General features: G+C 48.9%; 1 protein-coding gene and 1 pseudogene across 7 annotated transcripts in view; one reads left to right on the forward strand and one right to left on the reverse strand.

Moving 5' to 3' along the window:
* gramd1ba (GRAM domain containing 1Ba) overlaps window positions 1–18,677 on the forward strand; it is a 1,045,225-nt gene that overhangs the window by 523,292 nt on the left and 503,256 nt on the right. The gene's annotated exons all lie outside the window — the stretch shown is intronic.
* On the reverse strand, window positions 4,431–4,659 carry LOC140398759 (U2 spliceosomal RNA; annotated as a pseudogene).

The following is an 18,677-nucleotide window of genomic DNA, read 5'->3' on the forward strand; positions in this document are numbered from 1 at the left end:
CGCCAAACGGGCCCTATATCGTACCAAGTGCAAGCCCAGGGTCGTCTCCAGCGAAAACATGTAGACCACGTCCGGTCCAGAAGATCATCCCCGCAAAAGATTCCCCGCCCCCGGAGCTCAGTTCAACAGCGGCAAAGACCAGAAACAAGGGAAGGCAGTCCTCCAAATCTTCCACTGATGCCTCACTCGAAGCCTGCGCAGGTCGTGACGGGACCGAATGGGGATAGAGACGCTGACATGACGGAGGCAGCAGACTCTGACTCCGAGATGGAGACACAGGATGAATCAGAGGGGGAATCCTCAGGTCCACAGGCCGTGGATGTACAACCGCGCCGTTCATCACGGAAGCGCCGGTCTCCGTCTCGTTATACGCCGCCAGATCCAGCGCCGCGTGCAAATGGCGTCCGGCCTGCGGCCAAACGAGTTTGACACCTTCCTTCGCCAGGGCCTACGGTGGATTCCTTGGACTTTGGGGGGGTGGGGGGATGTTATAACCTGCCTACTGACGATTGGCTGGGGACTAATGACTATCCCACAATCCTATGGGAGTATGAACTTCCCCAATGAGGGGGGCGGAGAAACTCCTACTATAAATAAGCTGGCCAGTCCAGGAACCAGCAGGAAGCAGAAGTTAGCAAGGGAAGTTACTGCTACTGTTATGTATATATTGTTATAGTAAATAAACGTTATTATTTTGTATCCTTAAAACTCGTGCTGGATTCTTCGGGGCCCTTACAAAAATAACACATGCCAGGAACAGCAGAAACTACCTCCAGTTGCCCAGTTGCATCCATGGGAATAGACGTGCAGGTCTTGGGTGCACCTGCACGTCGATTTTACCGGGCCCTTCCAAGGCTCAATTATTTTACTTGTGGCTGGAAGTCCATCGGATGCCGTCCACATCGTCGAAGGCTACAGTTGAGAAACTCCTTCAGCACCCACGGCATCTCGGAGGTGCTAGTCACAGACAATGGCATTCCGTTCACCAGTGGCGAGTTTAAATGCTTTGTGAAGGCAAATGGGGTGTGGTATATCCGCATGGCTCCGTATCACCCTTCCTCGAATGGGCTGGCCGAGTGAGCGGTGTAGACCTTCAAGAAAGGGATGAATAAACAGACCAGAGATTTGTGGAGACAAGATTAATCCGATTTTTGTTGAGATAGTAGACCATGCTGCATGCCGCGACCGGCATAGCACCAGCGGAACTGCTGATGAGCCGGAGGCTCAGGACCTGCCTCAGCTTACATTCCAAGATATTGGCAGGAGAGTGCAACGTGGTCAGGACCAGCAGAGGCAACGCCATGGCAGGTGGACGCGGACTAGGGCTTTCCAACCAGGGGCGCGGTGTACGACCAAAACTTCGGTGACGCACCTGTTGGGTACCAGGGACAGTGGTTCAACAAGCCGACTTGTCTTGTACCAAGTGAAGATGTGTGAATGGACGGTGCAGAAGCACCTTGATCACATCAGAAGGACCCAGAGTTGGGACACATCCCACCAGAAGAACCATCTTCCAGCCACATAGCCCCAGCAGATGGGGGCCTGGGGGTGTCGGCGCTAGGGGTCCCGACACTAAGATGCGAAAGATGGAGACCCTGACTCCGAGATGGCAACCGAGGCTTCCGACAGCGACCTTACCAGGGATCAGTCCACTGTGGTACACCCCAGATGATCATCGTGAAAACGGAGTTCCCTGACACGCTACACCCTAACCCGGTCTCACAGCCATCGGCAGTGCAGTCGCCGGAAAGAGGTGCTGACATGCTCCTGCAGCCCCTTCCTCAGAGGAACTTAAGGACTTTGAGGTTATAACCTCCACGAGATCCACGGGGACGACCTGATTAATCCCCCCATGAACCTTGTGGAGTACGTGCTCCTCCGCTGAGGGGCGAAGGCTCATTGCCAGGCTCATTAATTCAATGCCATAAAAGTTGGCCCAAGTAGAAGCCCAGCTGCAAAGTAGTCCCGACTGGGACTGTTACTTGTAAATACTCTTGGAAATGAATCTTCTTCTTGACTCTCCTTTATGGACTCAGTAATGGCTACTAAAGTTGCCTCCTCAGAAACTACACTGAAACTGATATTCATGTGTGGTGGTGCAAATGAGTAGCAAACAGACCTGAGCTACAATTAGACTCCATGCTTTTTTGGTCCCGCTGACGGCGAACCCCATTGACAGCGGCGGGACCAAAAGATCCCACCGCCGGCCAAAGGCAGGGTGCCTCCTGCTTCCGATAAACACGGGGGGTGGGGGGAGGGGGTAGAAATTTCCCCCTCTCTGTTTTTATTTGCGGTTTTCTTGGCTAATTTCCATCTCTCAAGCAAGATATCTTGACAAATCAAACCTCATTCATCTGAAACCACCGTGTGAACCTGGATCTCAGCAGATTTTTATTTTTACTGTGCTGATTCCAGATGTAACATTTTGGTTTTCATATTGAATGACTGGCTGTCATATGTGTTTGACTCTGGAGAATGGAGTCCAGCTTAGCCTACTTGTGAAATTAGAATATTTTGCCTTTCCCTTTTCAAAACAAAACTGATTATTGTAGCTTTTTGTTTAGTATTTCCAAAATCAAAAGGTTATTTATGCATTTGTGTCTGTGTTTAAATATCTTGCCTTTTATGAGGTAGTTAATGTTAATTTGGAGAATTTATTTTACTAATCCTAAATATCACTGTTGGAATTCATTTGAATACCTGTAAGAAAATGTCTGCTTCCCTTTAATTGATAGAAAAGAACAGTAAATTGTTAAGAGGGACCTTTTGTTCTTGGGGCTGAGTGTACAGTGTGTGATGGCTTGACTAAGCTTATGAGTCTTTCAAAGAACATTGCTCACTGCCTGTTATTAAAATGCAGTGCAAAAAAAATACTTATCCACAATTGGGCCAACAGGAAGCTGCGCTCAAAGGCTGTAACCTGAGTTTGATTCTGCAAGAACAAATGGCTTTCCACTGCTGTACCAAGGTCAGGTTCCCTGCTCATCTACATCAAGCTTTGAATGTTGAGTAATTGTGGATAATTGAGGCAGAAAAAATTATTTAGTCTCTAGATCGGGTATGATTCAAATGATTGAAGGAAAGTACTTCGGCAGTCACTGATGGAGCCTGATATTCTACAGCACAGAAGCAGAAAACAGGTACCTGCAAAAGCACCTGTGCTTTTTCCAAGCCAGGGCATCCATATAATTTGCAGGAAATTGCACCATGTTGAAACTGAGAGGGTTTCTACTATTTCAGAAGAACTGATTTTTATACAATATCCTGTTGTATTTATAGCGGCACTGAAAATGTATATTTTAGAGCGATTTGGCTGTGTCCAGCAGTTGGGCAGGTTGATTAATGATGGTTCAAACAAAGAATGAGATGACGGAGCCAATTCCCTATACATCAGCTGTAAAACAGAGCTGCCACTTTCGTGTTTCCTCTCTCAAAAAACGACTGCAATATAAAAGATCCAAGTAAGTTTTAGATTGTATTGTTTTCATTTCCTGACTGCACTCTGCAATGAGCAGCTTATTATCAAAAAGGCCAGTTGCACTGACAATAAATTGAATATACAAAGTCTGCAGGTAATTGGAGGGAATGGTGAAAAGGTTATGCCTCCCTATCATCCTTGACTTTTAAAGTAGACTCCTAAATTACTTTCTAAAAATGAGTGTAATATCTCCCCACCTTTGTTTTATTTTTGTTCAGGTCTCATGGTTTTGTCTGTTCTTTCATTATTATGCATAGCTTCTAAAAATTAGTTTGAATGCTAACTTCAGATTCCTCAGATACCAGTGCCAAGTGGCCTAGAAGAAAAAATTATGTTCTCCTGGGGAGATGCCCTTCACAGCATTTTGTGACTGGAATACAACATTTCTGTAACTATCTGAAGCAAGTTATCTCCCTTATACGCTTGTGATGGGAATGGGCCTTTGGGTCAGAAACCAGTTAAAGAGCTGCATGTCCTTATTTTAAAAGAGTACTAAAAGTGTTATATATTCAAAATATTTTTGATGCACATTTACTCATTAGTCAGACACAGTATTTGATTTTAACAGAGATGAGATAACTGAGGGTTGTACATATTGGGCAAATTTATCTTGCGTGTCATCGATATTTCATTGTGCAGTTAGAGTTTAATTTTGTTGCTGTATTTTGATGGCTTTGATCAGGCTTCCTTCAAAATTAATATTCCACAAAGAAAAGGGTATGTGTGAAACAAGAGACGTGAAAATTGGTTATCTATGTGATCATTTTAGCTCGAAGTATAACAGTGAATTTATGCATTGTCATATTTGGCTCATTATAAGCAGACATACAAAATATAGCTGCTGACATCTTATTAGGTCAGCCATTGATAAAGTAACATGCAAGAATGAAAGAATCTTTTTACCTGTGGCATACTGAAAGTTAAAAATGAATTCATCAGTTGTTTGGTATTTATGTTTTATTTTATTCCTTTCTCAGAGTTACAAAGCCAATATGCAGAGTGGATGGGGCATGCCCCTAATCCATCGCTTTGCTCCAAAAAACAATTCAAATTCAAACTGAATCCAATTCATGGTCCCCACAAAAGAGACATGCTAGATCCAAGCTGGACAAGAACAGGCATTACACCTGATCTCATGCTTGATCTTGCACTTGATCTTAGCCAAAAGGCCAGGAAACAGTTTGGTGTACTAGTCAGCAGATGCTCTTTTATTGCTATCAACTGAAAAGTTTGATGCATACAATCCTAAAGACCAATATTAAAAAATGTTATTGAACATGATATGTTATCAACAACTTAATCTTAGAATTAAGTGTTTCTTCATGCCTCTTAAGCATACTGCTGTAGATCTGGCATTACTTTGAAAGTCTATGCTTGACACTGGACAGAGACATTATGGGCATCATGTCCCTCACTCATTAGCATATAAAGAGGTCTGTTGCACATGGCTAACATGATTTTTGGGGATGGCTAAATATCGCATGAGCCAAAATGGCATTGTACATGTTTCAGATAAACGTGGGGCATTGCTCCACAGAATTTTACATTTGTGTTCCCGTTTTGTGCCTCAGAAACGGCTCCGGCCGTTTCATATTTGGGCTTGAAAATGTTTTATCTTGAAATGCTGTATTGGTCTATTTTTAGGAAAGTACAATGCTCAAATTTTAAAGTCAATATTGCTGGAGGCACTTTTTCAAAAAACAAACCACCATCCAGAATACACCTGTTCATTTGATGGACGGCATTGCTGCCAGTCTCAACATCTGCCGATCTATTGCATTGTGGGCTATTGTATGCATGATCGACAACTACATTCTCCTGTGACACGTGTTACACAGAGAAGACAAGGGCAGCAATATTGTAGACAAACCATCCTGGCTTGGATACATGTCGCCACGCTTTTATTCTTTTTGGGTTACTCTCCGAGAATTCCTTAACACCACCCTAACACTGACTGCAGTGATTCAAGAAATGGCCCCAAGAGCACCTTTTCAGGGCAGTCATAAAATGGCAATAAATATAGTCTTGCCAGCACTGTCCATAATAAACAAAAACAAATGCAGAAGAAAGCTAGCTTGAAGGAGTTAATCAGCTGACAGTACAAACCTAAATATATCTTCTTAGGGTGCATCAGCTGTATCCGTAGGGGTTAATTCAGCTACATTGCACTGCCGGTCTCTATCACTGTCACTATTTTAAATTCTTCCTTTTATCCACTTGCACTATTGCATTGTTTCAAAAAAGCTGTGTTAAGAATAGCTCAATTGAATAGTTCAAAATAGAAGCAGAATATCTTTGAAAAATATTTTTTCTGGGGTATGGTGGATTGCCATTCCTTTTCATTAAATAAGAGAAAGACTTGCATTTATATAATATATTGGCCTGAATATATTCACCTGATGTTCCAAAGTACTTTACAATCAATGCCGTACTCTCTTCTGGAATTGTAGTCACTGTTACGCTGTAAGACGTGATGCAGCCAATTTGCAAGCTTACACAAAATTTGATCAAATAATCTGTTTTTGTGATATTGATTGAGGGATAAATATTGTCCAGGACAATGGAAGAATAACTCTCTTTCCTGAAAAGTGGCATGCAATCTTTTACATCCACCTGAGAGGACATCTCTGACAGTGTAGCACTCCTTCAATACTACTGCTGGAGGGTCAGCTTAGATTATTGCTCTCAAGTCCTGATGTGGACCTTGAACAAACAACGTTCAGGCTCAAGGGTGAGGGTGCTTCCAACTGAGCTACAGCTGATACACCATCAATTACAATTGTTTTATTGTTATTGCATAGGTTTAGCTTAGTTGGCTAGACAGCCGGCTTGTGATGCAGAGTGAGGCTAGCAGCATGGGTTCAATTCCCATACTAGCTAAGTTTATTCATGAAGGTCTGCCTTCTCAACCTTGCCTCTCGCCTGAGGTGTGGTGATACTCGGGTTAATCCACCACCCCCTCGCCCTCAAAGGGGAAAGCAGCCTATGGGACTATGGCGACTTTACCTTTACCTTTATTACATAGGTTATGCTATATCAGACTAGTTGAATGGGAATTAATATACAGCCTAATAGATTTTGTAGGCAACTTGTTTTTTTTCCCCCACTTTATTTTAATTCAAGCAACTTGTTTTCATCAGTACGTTTGAAATTCAATGTAGTCAGAAAAGAATAGCCCACTATGCAGTCTCAATTCATGATTGATACTGAGTTAGTTAGTCATTCAAGCGGGACTATTTTCTGAAGTTACCTTTCACCCTCTTGCTTAGATCCACCCGCAATAAGAAACCATTTTCTAATTAAGGCACAACGTTTTATTCCATTTTTTAAAATCCCTTCTGTCTCAATGGAGAATCCATTTGTCAATGTTCATCTTAGATTTTCCTGTCAGAATGAAATATGGCAACACTTTGTAGTCCCATTTGCCTTGCATATATTACACTTTTGCATGTGGTTATACAACAATGATTGTAATGTGCATTTGTGATAATCTTTCTTTGTTGTGTAGTCTGCAACAAAATTGAAAGCTTTATGGCTTCTTTAATTCTGTCATGGCATGCAATAGGCTGATTTAATTTTATGTAATTGCCTCTATAGCGGTTGATTTATGACCGGTGTCTCAGGGACAGCATATGACCATTCAACTTACACACGCACACACATTTGCTCAAATTTGTGTTAGATTAGCATTTAAAACAAACTTTACAGGCCGTTTTTAAAAAATAAATCTGCTTGGCCCCAGATTCTTTTTAAAAGTTAATAATTAATCTATCTTGTTCATTGGGAGAAACTATCTGAAGCGTTTCTTTACAGAAGCTATCTCGCCTGATTATCAATGAACAAAGAATACTATGTGAAAGCATTATTTATATAATTGTTTACAGACTATATTTTATTTTCAGTTACTGGGGGAACCTGGCCTAAGATTAATGACAATTGTAAAAATATATAGTGCAAGGTTGTATTATTCCAAGTTACTTTACTGTTTAATACATTTGGGATGGGGGGTCATCTGATTTTATCTTGCGCAAGAACTACATCTTTAACAAAAGCTGCATATCTACTCTGAGCACAAATGGTGAGTATAAATATTCCTTTAGAATCAGGCAAAAAAGGAAATCTAGGGCAGCAAGGGAAGCAAAATAGACAAGTAAGTAAACTGCAGGTCTGCTATGACGTGCAAAAAACAAAAATGAATTAAAGAACAAAGAAACGGTTTTGGGAGCGGAAAACAGCGCGTATTTAAGCAAAGTTTTATGATGGTTAAGTAAATCATATTTTACTGATATATCCGTGAAAATCTATCTTTTAATATCAGTAAGATGAGCAATAGTTTTACCTCGTGCAAGCCATGAAACCATTGATATTTTGTTGTAAAATTATTAACGATTCTGTCATCTATGAATGCATTGCCCAGGTGTGTGACAAAGTAAATGTACCTCCTATTTTCAATCTTGTATTGGAACAGGGCTCAATTCCTTCCTGTTGTATTTTCATAATCCAATGTTACCTAATCATGGGTATTCAATTGTAATTTAAGTAATTCATACTTGAATACAGCAAAGGTTATTGCTCTAAATAGGATTAGAGAAAAAGGATTGAAAAAAAACTAGTTAAGTGAAAGCTATAGGTTAGAGCTGTTGTATGTGTGAAGCTCGGTCGTCTTTACCATTTATAGGATATGTGTTTTTGGACAGAATATAGTTCTTATCATGTCTAAATAGCAACAGAAGCATTCCAAAAGAAATTATTTTCCTTAATAATTCTGTGTTGGGGCCTGTGTATGTGTGCAGGTGCGCATGTGTGCAGGTGCACATATGTGTATGTAGGTGCACGTCTGTGTGTGTCGGGGTGCATATGTGTGCAGGTGTGCTTATGTGTATGTATGTAGATGCGCATATGTGTGTGTGTGTGTGTGTGTGCGTATAGGTTTAGGTGCGCATGAGGGCAGCACGGTAGCATAGTGATTAGCACTATGGCTTCACAGCGCCAGGGTCCCAGGTTTGATTCCCGGCTTGGGTCACTGTCTGTGCGGAGTCTGCATGTTCTCGCTGTGTCTGCGTGGGTTTCCTCCGGGTGCTCCGGTTTCGCCCCACAAGTCCCGAAAGACGTGCTATTAGATAATTTGGACATTGTGAATTCTCCCTCCGTGTACCCGAACAGGCGCTGGAATGTGGCGACTGGGGGCTTTTCACAGTAACTTCATTGCAGTGTTAATGTAAGCCTACAATAAAGATTATTATTATCTGTGTTAATGCTGACAAGTAGGTATCTTTTTGTTAAAACAAATGTTAATTTAAACACATAATTAATCCTAGTTGCGCACTTCCGGTGGCAGGCATGGAGGAGTAGGTGGCACATTCGATAGCTCCCGTCTGAAACGGACTTTCGGACCTTTTTTCCCGGATTTTTGTGGACTTCATGAAATAAATCGGTGGGGTGAGCAATAGTAAGGAGGATTCTCCCCCCCATGTATGGATAGCTGGACCAGAAGTGGCCATGTGAAATGAATTAGTCCCGATAGAGGGAAGCGAGTGGAGCTGGCAGTGCGGCGAAGCATGGCAGACGGCAAGGGAGCGGCGTCTCACTGGCCGAAGGAGCAGCAGATGGAGTTTTTCAAAAATTGCCTTGCCGAGCTGAAAAGGGATACGCTTGACCCGATGAAAGCATCGATCGACCAAATGGTTGCGATGCAGGCGGCCCAGGGGAAAGCGATTTAGGAGATAGAGTTAAAACTCTCCAACCAAGTGGACGAGATAACTGTACTGGAGCTCAAGGTGGAGGTGCTAGATGACCGCCACAAGAAGATGCAGGAGGAGCTGGAGAGCCAGGACCAGGAGGCAGAATTTAAGAATCGTTCGGTTTCACCGTTTTTCAGATAAGGAGCGCGTCTTGCAGTGGACCAAGAAGGAATGGAGCAGCAAGTGGGAGAACAGTGAGGTGCGCATCTATCAGGACCTGGGACCAGAGCTGGCCAAGCGATGTGCGGGGTTCAACCGGGCAAAGGCGACCCTCTTTAAGAAGGGGGTGAAGTTTGGGGTGTTATACCCATCAAGGCTGTGGGTAACGCATGAAGATCGACACTATTTCGAGTCGCTAGATGATGTTTGGACATTTATTAAAGAGAAGAAGTTGGACTCAAGGGATGTGGCGGTGGTTTGTAATTGTGTTCTGTTTTAAACAAGATTGTATTTAGTCTTGGGTGAGAGATTGGGCTGGAGGGATGGTTGGAGGGCGCTTTGTTTAGCAGGGAGTTGATACGGGGGGTGGGGCGAGGGGGGGCGGAGGGGGGAGGGGGTGGGGGGGGAGGGGGGGCGGAGGGGGGAGGGGGGCGGAGGGGGGGCGGAGGGGGGGCGGAGGGAGGGGGGGCGGAGGGGCGGGGGAGGGGGGGCGGAGGGGGGGCGGGGGGAGGGGGGGCGGAGGGGCGGGGGGGGGGAGGGGGGGGGAGGGGGGGCGGAGGGGGGAGGGGGGGGGCGGAGGGGGGGCGGGGGGCGGGGGGGGGGAGGGGGGGAGGGGGGAGGGGGGCGGAGGGGGGGCGGGGGGGGGGCGGGGGGAGGGGGGGGCGGAGGGGCGGAGGGGGGGAGGGGGGGGGCGGAGGGGGGGAGGGGGGGGCGGAGGGGCGGAGGGGGGGGGCGGAGGGGGGGAGGGGGGGGCGGAGGGGCGGAGGGGGGGGCGGAGGGGGGGAGGGGGGGGCGGAGGGGGGAGGGGGGTGGGGCGAGGGGGGGAGGGGGGGCGGGGGGGCCCTGAAGTTAGCATTATCCTTCGGGAGACTGGGTTTTGTTTTAAGTGAGTGTGTCTGTTCTGCTTTATGGTTATGTTAATGTCTTCTTGAGAGCTGTTGTTTACTTACTGGGGAATGTGGGGCGAGGTGTCCGAACAATAAGGTGATAGTCTGATCGGCGCCAGGGGCGTGGGTTATCGGGTTCAGCATGGATCAGCTGACTCTCGGAAGCGTGGTGGGGGGTGAGCTAGTGTTGAGTTGGTGTTTGATTTGGGAGATTGGGTTTCTGGTGCTATTGTGGGGTGGGGGGGGTGGCTGCTTTGCTGGCAAGGGAGAAATTATTTTCAGGGAACAAATGGGAGGTCGGGGGCGACTGCTGCTTAAGGGGGTGCTCGGGGAAGCGGGGGGGCGTGGGCTCGGGGCTGGCCTAAAAAGGTGATGGCCTCCTGTACAGGCTGATTACGTGGAACGTGAGAGGTCTGAATGGGTCAGTGAAGAGAGCACGCGTGTTCGCGCATTTAAAGGGACTAAAAGCAGACGTGGCAATGCTTCAGGAGACGCATATAAAGGTCCCAGACCAGATGGGATTAAGGAAAGGTTGGGTTAGTCAGGTGTTCCACTCAGGACTGGACTCGAAGACCAGGGGTGTAGCAATTTTGATCATTAAGCGAGTGGCATTTGAGGCTGGGAGAATTGTGGCTGATAAAGGGGGTAGGTATATAATGGTGAGTGGGAAGCTGGAGGGGGTCAGAGTGGTGCTCGTGAATGTCTATGCCCCGAACTGGGATGCCGTGGATTTTATGAGGCGCGTGTTAGACAAAATCCCAGATCTTGACTTGGGGGGGGGACTTCAATACGGTTATTGAACCTGAATTGGACCGCTCAAAATCCAGGACAGGGAAGAGGCCGGCGGCGGCAAAGGAGTTGAAGGGTTTTATGGAGCAGATGGGGGGCTTAGGCCCCTGGAGGTTTACACAGCCGAGGGTAAAGAAGTTTTCCTTTTTCTCCCACATCCACAAAATTTATTCCTGTATTGACTTTTTTGTTCTGGGCAGGGCGTTGATCCCTAAGGTGGTGGGGACGGAATACTCAGCGATTACAGTCTCGGACCATGCCCCGCATTGGGTGGATTTGCGGCTTAGGGAGGAGAGAGGGCAGCGTCCGCTGTGGAGACTGGATGTGCGGTTGTTAGCGGATGAGGTGGTTTGCGGGCGGGTAAATAAGAGTATCCAGAACTACCTGGAAACAAACGACACGGGAGAGGTAGCGGCAGCGACTGTCTGGGAAGCCTTGAAGGCAGTTGTTGGAGGGGAACTAATATCGATATGGTCTCATAGAGAAAAGAGGGAAAGGGAACGAGGGAGAGATTGGTGGAGGAGATACTTCAGGTCGATAGGAGTTATGCGGAGGCCCCGGACGCGGGACTCCTGAGGGAGCGGTGCAAGCTACAGACGGAGTTTGAATTATTGACCACAGGGAAAGCGTTAGAACAGCTGAAAAAGGCTAAGGGGGCGGTCTATGAGTATGGGGAGAAGGCGAGCAGGATGCTGGCGCACCAGCTCAGGAAGAGAGAGGCGGCCAGGGAGATTGGTGGAGTAAAGAATAAAGGAGGGTAACTTGGTCCTGGACCCGGAGGAGGTGAATGAAGTTTTTAAGGAATTCTACAGCAAATTATATGAGTCAGACCCCCCAGCGGGAGCGGAAGGGATGAGGCAATTTCTGGACCAGTTGAGGTTCCCAAGGGTGGAGGAGGGGCTGGGGGCCCCGATCGAGATGGAAGAAATCATTAAGGGGCTGGAGGGCATGCAGTCGGGCAAAGCTCTGGGGCCGGATGGCTTTCCAGTGGAATGTTTTAAGAAATTTTCAGAGATATTGAGCCCACTGCTGATGAAGACCTTTAATGAGGCGAGAGAGATGGGAATCCTCCCCCCTACAATGTCACAGGCCTCGATCTCACTCATTCTGAAACGGGATAAGGACCCTGAACAGTGTGGGTCTTATAGGACAGGCCAATCTCGTTACTAAATGTGGATGCCAATCTATTGGCTAAGATCTTCGCCACAAGGATAGAGGATTGTGTTCCGGGGGTGATAGGGGAAGACCAGACTGGATTTGTTAAGGGCAGGCAACTTGATGCCAATGTGCGGACGCTTTTAAATATTGTTATGATGCCCTCGGAGAGAGAGGAAACAGAGGTTGTGGCAGCGATGGATGCAGAGAAAGCTTTCGGTCGGGTGGAGTGGGAGTACCTGTGGGAGGCGCTAGGTAGGTTTGGGTTTGGTGAGGACATTATTTGGTGGGCGCCTGTGGCAAGCGTGAGTACGAACCGGCTTAGGTCGGGGTATTTTAAATTGCACCGGGAGACAAGGCAAGGGTGGCCACTCTCCCCATTATTATTTGCTCTAGCCATTTAGCCGCTGGCCATGGCGTTGAGAGCTTCAACGAACTGGCAGGGGCTGGTCCGGGTGGGGAGGCGGGGGGTGGGGGGGGGGGGAGCACCGGGTCTCGCTCTACGCGGATGATCTCCTCCTGTATATTCCGGACCCACTGGAGGGGATGGGGGAGGTCATGCGGATCTTAAGGGAATTTGGCAGTTTCAAGGGGTATAAACTAAACGTGGGGAAGAGGGAGCTGCTTGTGATCCAGGCTAAAGGGCAGGAGAAGAGACTGAGTGAGCTGCCGTTGAGGAGGGTAGAGAAGAGCTTTCGCTACCTGGGTTTCCAGGTGGCCCGGAAGTGGGATTCGTTGCATAAGCTTAATTTGACCCGGCTGGTGGAACAAATGGAAGGGAACTTTAAAAGATGGGACATGCTCCCGCTGTCACTGGCGGGGAGGGTACAGACCGTGAAAATGACGGTCCTCCCCAGATTTTTATTTGCATTTTAGTGCCGTCCCATCTTCATCCCTAAGGCCTTTTTCAAGCGGGTGAATAAGATCATTTCAGGATTTGTGTGGGCGAACAAGACCCCGCGAGTGAGGAGAGTGCTGCTGGAACGCAGACGGGGGGAGGGTGGGCTGGCGTTGCCGAACCTTTGCAACTACTACTGGGCGGTCAACATAGCCATGATTAGGAAGTGGGTATTGGGGGAGGGATCGGCATGGGAGCGGTTGGAGGTGGCGTCATGTAAAGGCTCCAGTTTGGGAGCGCTGGTAACGGCGCTCCGGCCCGTTACTCCACAAGCCCGGTGGTGGTGGTAGCACTGAAGATCTGGGGGCAGTGGAGGAGACACGAGGGTGGAAGGCGCGTCGGTCTGGACCCCGATATGTAATAACCACAGGTTTCTACAGGGCAGGATGGATGGCGGATTCCAGAGCTGGCAGAGGGCGGGTATCAGAAGGACGGGTGACCTGTTTATAGATGGGAGCTTTCCCAGCCTACAGGCACTGGAGGACAAATTTAAACTGCCGCCAGGGAACGGCTTTAGATATTTACAAGTGCGGGCCTTCCTGAGAAAACAGGTGGTGGCCTTCCTGCCTCTGCCGCCACGGGGGATACAGGATAGAAAATAGAAAAACATAGAAAAATACAGCACAGATCAGGCCCTTCGGCCCACTATGTTGTGCCGAACCTTTGTCCTAGATTAATCATAGATTATCCTTGAATTTACAGTGCAGAAGGAGGCCATTCGGCCCATTGAGTCTGCACCGGCTCTTGGAAAGAGCACCCTACGCAAAGTCAACACCTCCACCCAACACTAAGGGCAATTTTGGACACTACGGGCAATTTATCATGGCCAATCCACCTAACCTGCACATCTTTGGACTGTGGGAGGAAAACGGAGCACCCGGAGGAAACGCACGCAGACACGGGGCGGATGTGCAGACTCCGCACAGGCAGTGACCCAAGCCGGAATCGAACCTGGGACCCTGGAGCTGTGAAGCAATTGTGCTATCCACAATGCTACCGTGCTGCCCTTAAGAACAAATAAATCTACACTATATCATTTTACCGTAATCCATGTACCTATCCAATAGCTGCTTGAAGGTCGCTAATGTTTCCGACTCAACTACTTCCACAGGCTGTGCATTCCATGCCCCCACTACTCTCTGGGTAAAGAACCTACCTCTGACATCCCCCCTATATCTTCCACCATTCACCTTAAATTTATGTCCCTTTTGTGAGGGCCACGAAGAATCCAGCACGAGTTTTAAGGATACAAAGTAATAACATATAGCGGCAGCAACTTCCCTTGCTGCACACTTCTTCCTGCTGGTTCCAAACTGGCCAGCTTTATTTATACATGGGAGTTTACTAATGGTTTCTCCGCCCCCCTCATTGGGGAAGCTCATACTCCCACAGGATTGTGGGATTGTCATTAGTCCCCAGCCAATGGTAAGCAGGCAAGTTATAACATCCCTCCCCCCACCAAAGTCCAAGGAATCCACCGAAGACCCTGGCGAAGGAGGGCGTCGGACTCGTTTTGCCGCAGGCCGGACGCCATTTGCAGGCGGCGCTGGATCAGGCGGCGTGTAACGAGACACAGACCGGTGCTTCCGTGATGAACGGCGTAACGGTTGTACATCCACGGCCCGTGGACCCATGGACTCCCCCTCTGATGCGTCCTGTGTCTCCATCTCGGAGTCGGAGTCTGCTGCCTCCGTCATGTCAACGTCTCTATCTCCATTCGGTTCTGTAACGACCTGCGCAGGCTTTGAGTGAGGCACCAGAGGAAGATTGTGAGGACTACCTTCCCTTGTCTCTGGTCTCTGCGGCTGTAGAAATGATTCTCCGGGGGCGGGGAATCTTTTGAGGGGATAGTTTTCTGGACCGAACGTGGTCTACATGTTTGCACTGGAGACGACCCTGGGCTTGCAGCTGGTAAGATATAGGGCCCGTTTGGCGAAAGATTACGCCAGGAACCCACTGGGCACCACCAGCAAAATTCCGAACGAACACTGGGTCACCGGGCACAAACTGCCGAATCGGCCGATGCCGTGAAAATCCCTGTCCCTGCCGTTCTTGTGTGCGGCGTACCGTTGCGCCAATGTCCGGGAAAACCATACTAAGGCGGGTGCGAAGTCTCCAGCCCATGAGTTCTGCGGGAGCTACCCCAGTCACCGCATGGGGGGGGTGGTCCTATACGTAAACAAAAGGCGAGCCAGTCTCGTGTCCATTGATCCGGAAGACTGCATCTTTAGGCCTCTTTTGAATGTCTGCACTGCGCGCTCTGCCAACCCATTTGAAGCCGGGTGGTAAGGGGCAGTGCGGATATAGCGTATGCCGTTCATCTTTATGAACCTCGCAAATTCCTCACTGGTGAAAGGAGTGCCGTTATCCGTGACCACCTCAGGGAGGCCATGCGTACTAAAAGACAAACGCATCTTTTCAATTGTTGCGCAGGATGTTGTTCCCTGCATCTTATGCACCTCTAGCCATTTAGATCGGGCGTTGATTAATAGAAAGAACATGGATCCTTGAAAAGGGCCTGTGAAATCTGCATGCAAGCGTGCCCAAGACCGCCCTGGCCATTCCCAGTGATGTAGGGGCGCGGCCGGCGGAAGCTTCTGATGCTCCTGGCAAATGGAGCAGTTTTGGGCCACCTTCTCAATGTCAGTGTCGAGGCCTGGCCACCAGACATAACTCCTGGCCAACATTTTCATTTTGGTCGCACCTGGATGCCCATTGTGCAAGTCTCTTTGTATCAGCTCCTGGCCTTTTTCCGGGACAATCACACGCGTCCCCCACAAGAGGATGCCGCCTTCCACGCTGAATTCTAACAGCTTGGAGGAAAATGCCCGCAACTCGCCTGGGAGCTGTCTATGCTGCCCACCATGCAAGACTATGTGCCGAACTTTTAACAGGACTGGCTCCGTCTGGGTCCACTCACGGATCTGTGATGCCGTGACAGGCAAGGTATCCATAAACTTTAGGGTTGCAACCACGTCACCGGTCATGGGGGTCGACATGGGGCCGGTCGATAAAGGCAATCGGCTCAGTGCGTCGGCATTTGCTATCTGCGTTCCTGGTTTGTGCTCCAGAGAATACTCGTATGCAGCAAGCAACAAAGCCCAGCGCTGGATCCGTGCGGAAGCAATGGGCGGTATTGGCTTATCCTCTCTGAAAAGTCCCAGCAGAGGCTTATGATCAGTCACGAAAGTGAAATGGTGGCCATACACGTACTGGCGAAAGCGTTTCACCACAAAAACCACTGCCAGGCCCTCCTTCTCGATCTGCGCGTACTTTTTCTCCGCTGCAGTCAATGTGCGGGAGGCGAAAGCTATCGGTCGCTCGGCCCCGTTCTCCATCTTGTGGGACAGGACGGCCCCAATACCATACGGGGATGCATCACATGTGACGAGCAAAGGCTTTCCAGGATCATAGTGGGTTAGTAACCCAGACGACGACAATTGTTGCTTTACCCGCCGGAAAGCGGTTTCTTACGGCTGACCCCAAACCCAGGTGTGATTTTTCTTTAGCAGCAGGTGCAAGGGGGCCAGCGTAGTTGCCAGATTGGGGAGGAACTTCCCGTAATAGTTTACGAGACCGAGAAAAGAACGAAGATGCGAAGTGTCTGTCGGGGCGGGGGCCTGTTGAATTGCACGCACCTTCTCTGCGACGGGGTGCAAACCTTCGCGGTCCACCCGATAACCTAGGTAGACTACTTCCTTTGCCTGAAATACGCACTTTGTGCGACGTAAACGGACTCCAGCCTCCGAAAAGCGTCTAAGGACAGCCTCCAGATTTTCCAAATGTTCCTGCTCCGACGTCCCTGTAATTAAAACGCCATCTAAGTAGACAGCGACACGTGGTAAACCTCTCAAAATGCCCTCCATAACACGTTGAAAAATAGCGCAGGCAGAGGATACTCCAAAGGGCAACCGTGTATATTTATACAGGCCCCGGTGTGTGTTAATCGTTACATATGGTCGGGAGGCAAGGTCCAGCTCCAACTGTAGGTAGGCGTGACTCATATCTAATTTTGTGAACGAGAGTCCGCCTGCAAGCTTCGCGTAGAGATCCTCTATGCGAGGCATTGGATATCGGTCGAGTCGGGAAGCCGTGTTAACTGTAAGTTTATAGTTGCCACACAAGCGAACTGTGGCATCTGGCTTCATTACTGGTACAATTGGTGCTGCCCAGTCAGCAAAACGGACGGGCCTGATAATACCAAAACGCTCCAAACGAGTGAGCTCCCCTTCTACCTTCTTGAGCAAGGCGTAAGGCACCGGGCGCGCCCGGAAATAGCGCGGCGTGGCTCCTGGTTCAACTTGGATACGGGCTACGGCCCCTTTTATTTTCCCCAAACCAGGCTGGAATACATCTGGGTATCGTCCTAGCACCTCAGTCAACCCTTCAGAAACTGTTTGGAGGATGTGCTGCCATTGCAACCGCAAATGGCGCAACCAGTCCCGACCCAACAGGCTGGGCCCATGGCCGCGGACCACGATATGTGGGAAACGCCACTCCTGGCGTCCATAAACAACAGGGGTCATTTTAGTTCCTGCAATGTCCAGTGGTTCCCCCTGTAGGTGGCCAACCTGGCCTGTGAGTCAGTTAATGTGAGGGTCTGTATACCCTGCTTGATGCGGTCGAATGTCCTCTGGGCGATCACGGAGACCACTGCCCCAGTGTCCAACTCCATCTCAAGCGGGTGACCATTGACCCGTTCTGTCACCTTAATGGGGGCCACACGGGGAGCTGCCACACAATGCAGATGCAGGCAGTCGTCCTCCGTCTCCATGTCCTCGGGAGTAGTTGCCGCAGGTTCATCCACATGGAAGGTACGGCCCCTGGGCTGGTCTCAGTTTCGGTCGGAACGACGGCGGCGCCCCCAGGACCGGCGTCCGCGACGGGGTCGGCGCCTACAAGTCTGACACGGACATGGCTCCTCATCCATTGGTTCTGGAGAAGGCTCCCTTCGGGGAGGAATGTCCGACGGCCACTGGCATCGGTCCGGACGTCGCCTCGCCCAATGTACCGCAGGAGTGGTGAGGGACGTTTTCGGACCCAAGGGGTTGCGCCCCAAGGCATGCACTTTCATTCCCTGTAGCTCCTGCACTCCTCATTCTGCCCTCTCGGGACAATACTATTTGAATGGCCTGTTGAAAAGTCAATGTTGGCTCAGCTAACAACTTTCTCTGGGTGGCCGCATTGTTAATACCGCAAACCAAACGGTCGCGTAACATTTCTGACAAGGTCTCACCATAGTCACAGTACTCCGCAATCCTGCGTAGCCTGGATAGAAAATCGACAAGGGATTCTCCAGAGGTCCTCTCAGCGGTATTAAACCGGTAACGCTGGACTATCGTGGACGGGGTTGGGTTAAAATGTTGCCCCACTATATTCACAAGTTCATCAAACATTTTGGTGTCCGGCGCAGCTGGGTACGTAAGGCTCCTAATCACCCCAAACGTATGCGGGCCGCAGGCGGTGAGCAATATGACCACCTGGCGCTCGTTTTCGGTGATATTGTTTGCCCGGAAATAGTAACGCATCCGTTGTGCGTACTGGTTCCAGCTTTCCAACGCAGCATCAAA

This window comes from Scyliorhinus torazame, chromosome 21 (genome assembly GCF_047496885.1).
Source record: "Scyliorhinus torazame isolate Kashiwa2021f chromosome 21, sScyTor2.1, whole genome shotgun sequence".
NCBI lineage: Eukaryota > Metazoa > Chordata > Chondrichthyes > Carcharhiniformes > Scyliorhinidae > Scyliorhinus > Scyliorhinus torazame.